Source organism: Epinephelus moara, chromosome 14 (genome assembly GCF_006386435.1).
Source record: "Epinephelus moara isolate mb chromosome 14, YSFRI_EMoa_1.0, whole genome shotgun sequence".
Classification (NCBI taxonomy): Eukaryota; Metazoa; Chordata; class Actinopteri; order Perciformes; family Serranidae; genus Epinephelus; species Epinephelus moara.
The window spans coordinates 35,149,079-35,153,948 of NC_065519.1; positions in this window are offsets into that span (position 1 = coordinate 35,149,079).

A 4,870-nucleotide genomic window follows, 5' to 3' on the forward strand; every position below is an offset into this window, starting at 1 on the left:
AAATAAGGCTGCAACCGGTCCCATTCCTTGCAACAGAGGCATTCCTCACAGGTACACCACCAATCTCCAGAGCTACGCAGCTTTGCAGCAGCTATTTGTCCTCTACCTGTTGCGCCTCTCTCTCTCCTCCTCCATTCTTCAATTTCACAAAGCTCTTCGTCAGTGTATCCTTCCAGCTGTTGCTGCTTGTTCAGGCACGCTATGAGATCGCTGCTTGTTCTTGCGATATTTCGGCCGCTCTTTGGAAAGCAGAGCTAGATGGTAAACAAACATGGCAGCACACCGGTAAGGTAAGACAACACGTTTACACGTGTACACCAGATCTAATGTGTTGCTCCCCCTGGTTGCAAAGTTCACATGTTTGGTGAAATTTTGGCAGGACAGATTTGAGACTTGCCTGGTTATAATCCCCTGCTGCAATGAAGAAGGCGTCTGGATGAGTCGTCTGCTGCGTGCTGATGATGTTGTGTAGCTCCTCCATAGCCTCTCTCACGTTAGCACTTGGTGGTACATACACAGCCACGACGATGACTGCCGATAGTTCCTGTGGTAGGTAGAAGGGACGACATCTCACCATCAGTGCCTCTATGTCAGGTGTGCAGACCGTAGAGACCACCTCGGTATCCAGGCACCACGAGTTGTTGGTATAAACCGCCAGACCGCCACCTCTGTTCTTGCCGGTTAGCGTAGCATCTCTGTCGGCTCTGTGCAGCGTCAGCCCCTCCAGTCCTATAGCGGCGTCTGTGATGTTCCGACCGAGCCAGGTTTCGGAGAAGATGAGGACACAACAGTCCCTCATGCTGCGTTGGGATGCTCTGCACAGCCTGATGTAGTCCATCTTGCTATCTAGCGAGCGGACATTAGCCAGGGGTACTGTTGGAACTGCCGGCTTGCTGGGGTTAGCCATTAGCCTGGCGCGTACTCCTCCGCGCTTGCCTCGCTTCCGTGTCCTCTCGCACCGCCTCCGATGCCTCCTCCCTGGGCCAGGTCAGGGTAGCAGGCTAAGCTCGCCTAGCCTACAAAGCACGTCACGTTTGAGTGCTTTGTAGCACCGTTTTTCGCTACGGATGTTCAATAAACAACGACGATCGTACACTCGTCGTGTTCTTACACGACGAGTGTAAGACTCATATATCAGTTTGTTCTCAGTCTCCAATTGTTTTAATTATGATGGATTAATTTATTGAAATGCTTTACAGGCTTCCTGTAATCTGTATTCAAGGTTCAACCTCCATTTGGAGGTTCAACATAAATTCTCATGTACATCAGCATCAAACCAGTTTGTTGCTGCTGAGCAGCTGAGCAGACCTGTCATCTTAACTACACAGGGTAAACTGTGTCTGACTATTAGGTTAGTTAAACAGCTGTTATGAAAGATCAGTCATATAGTCAAGGCATCACATCTGTACAGATGTTATTTTAAGAATCCTCACATCCCACGGACCACAAGACACAAAAAACAGTCCAATGTTAATATACAATCGACTACATACAGTTTAAGATACAGTTAAAATGGCCAAAAAATGTGAATTATTGCGTTGCAGGATGATTCAAGGTGTGCCCCTAAATTTTCTGCTTGTGTTTCTAAAATTTTCAGTTAGGGGCTATAAGGGGGTAACTAGGAGCTAGAGGTTTCAACAGAAGGCCATTGCACCCTTCAAGACTGTTTGCACTGTGACACTATATGGGCCCCCAGTTTCTGACATTGTCACTGAGATGAAGAATAATGTCAACATGTCATATGTGATGGTTCATACAGGGTTTCAAAATTGCATAAAAAGTCGTTCAGGTGTTGAGATGCTTAGAAATGCTCCATCTGTGTAATGGATGCTGTTTGCAATACATAAACTGCTTGACACAAAAGGAGGAAATGCCTAAGGAATCCACCTGGAAGAATGCATTTCAAAACAATGGAAGCATAAAACAAGAGTAAAGTTCGCTATTCTGAGGGTTTCCAGTAGGTTCTGGTTATCATAGCTCTAGCCAATCTTGTGGTGTTAGATGGAGGTTGAAAATGTTTAATTTTCCAAGCTATCTAACTGATTCTAGTTCTTATATACCAAGGCTCTCTATGGGAAGAACTGTCAAACCACAGGGTAGACAGTTGTCTCATCACCCCTAAATCAATGCAATGCATAGAGTCAACATTACAGAGATATGTTAACAAAAAAAAAAAAAAAAAAAGAAAAGAGTCAGAAAAGGTGTGGGCCCTTTCATCCCAAATGTTTCACCAGCTACTCCATTTCTTCTTTATTCAATCATATCTCTATGACAGCGTTCTGTCACTTCTTCTTGATAAGGATACACTTCTCCACTCTATACCCTGGATGTAAACACCATTTACAGCCGAAATTCCCAGTAAATTGCTTTACATTTTGTGATGCTGCCCACACTACACCTTTAACACCGCTGAAAACTTGCTGAACCAAGAGTTTTCATTTCATTGATAAATGGTTTAACAAGAGATGAATGTCTTTTTTTTTACACCAAACCACAGTCCCGTTAAAAACATTTGTCTTCCTCAACATAGCAAGGGCAAGATGGAAAAAAAAGTAGGATTTGAAGACAGGTACACCATCAGCGTTAAAAGCGAAGCTAAAAGAGCATTTTTTGAGGGTGGGGTTGCACATCTGCCATAAGATGTCCAATCCATAATGTCTGAAATTGCATCTCAGTTTGAAGGTCTTGTCTTTCTAGTTCAACAACTCAAGATGTAAAGTCACTAGGAAATGTTTCAGTTGGCCAATGAGGGGTAAGGTAAAGAAGAAGTTACGATTTTTCATTAGGTCATTTTTGTTAAAAACCTGATGGCAAGTCTTGCATGCATTATTTTCCTAAAGCAAACGGAGTTGGGGCAATATACTTATATAATACTATATATTACTTATATAATATACTTACTTATATTTCCCTGTTTGAATTTTTTTTTAAAGTAGATATTTAGGGGCTGGCAAGTGGCAGTCTTGTGGTAGAATAAGAATCAAAAATTGGAGGAGTGTTTGCAGACCATCTTGCGTCAGTCCCACAGCTTCAGCAGGTTTGTCCAAGAGCAACAGATGCTCCTCTGTACAGTGGGGACCTCACCATGTCGTCTTTAACCTGAAACAAAAAACAGGATCCCTGTTGGTTATAGCTCCTGCTATAAGAGGTTAGAAATTGGGAGATGCATTCACCTTCCATCTCACAGTCTCACTCTGCCCAACCAATTCTCACGCCAGCGACGAACGCTGGAAAAAAGGCTGGCAGCTGAGTATTTTAAATTATTTTCAAACAGCCGGCGCACCGGGTGGGCGGAGTTGAAGTTTGCAGCCAGATTTCAGAGAGGGGAGAGGAGAGGGGCAGATTCCGCCTGACCGGCATACCGGTTGAGTGAAATGGAGTGCAGCCAAATGTTTCTGTGGAAAACCACTCTCTGATTGGTGCGCAATCCATATTTGCGCTTTGATTGGGCAGCTCTAGTCTCACAGTCAGCCGACTACGCTGTCGTGTTGTGATCTGAATCAGTTGCACAGACGAGACGTGCGCTGCTGGGCAGTGCTGCTGTGTGTTAACTATGTTCAGCAAACCAGCCAGCAAGAAGCAAAAAACCTTGCACAGTTTGGTCAAAACAAACCGCGTAGGTTGAGTAATGCTGTTGCATGTAGATAATGTTTGCTAAATGATCACTAATTAATAGATGCCAATATATCAAGTTAAGTTAGTTAACAACAATACTAATGTTATTGTTACCTATATTGAATCCCTTGCTAGCTAGTTTCATGCTAGGAAAAAACCCACTCCTCCTTAATAACAACTTGTGCTCACTATTGCTTTGCACATTTTTTTTAAATCTTTATTGCCACAATAGAAAGAACAGGGTCAGGGAGGAGACAGTGGATAAGAGGCCAGCAAGGATGATCATGCAGATGAGGAGATATTATAACTGGCTGAGAAAAAATATCTATAGCATAAAGGTGAGTTTGCAATTAATTTCCACAGCTATGTTAAAAGGCATTTGGAGAGCTTTGTAAATGTAAAAAATGAAATGAAATGGCCTAGGTCTAGGCTCTCTCAGACTTCCATAGTTTAGAAATATATCATGAAATGCTCTTTAGACTACAATAATACACAAAATATATTATTATTCCCAAAATAACATTTTAGTTAGATCTTAATCAAAATATATTCAACCATTTCAACCATGAATTTTGCTTTAAATCCAAAATGGGCTTTGTGTCTATGAAGTAATAGGCTACATGCCACATAGGCAAGTCCTAGTTTCTGGTTTTCACTAGTTTAGTCACTCTGAGCTGAATGCAGGTTCACTTGTGAAGGCCCTGCAAGTCAGGGTGGCTTTGAATGTATGTAGGTATTGCCTCTCCAGAATGCTACCCCTAAACCCACCAGAATGCAGGAAATCACATCTACCACATCCAAATTTTTCTGGGAGAGGACCCCCAGACCCCCACTATACCACTAATGTATCTCTCTGTATGGTATTTGTATGTAGGCCCTACCCATCTCCAGCAGGAGGACAAACAAAAATTTTATGTGTCGGCATAAAATACGAAATTGTGTTCGGCCCCGCTGAATCTCACTCCAGGGTTTTTTTAAAAGTTGGCAACCCTGCCGTAGAGGCTATTTGCAAGATAACGTTAGATACTGAAATGTATGCTATTAGTCTACGACCTAACCTTATGTTTCGACTAAAGATTGCTAGCTTTAGAAATTACATTATGTAACCACTTGTGGTTGTAAGTGGATGGATGGATGGATGGATGGATGGATGGATGGGGATGATGGTTATCTAGCTAGCTATAGCATGCTTACCAGGGATTTCAAGGGCTGCAGCAATTTCTGTCTGTTCTTTTTGAAACTAACAATCTTGCAA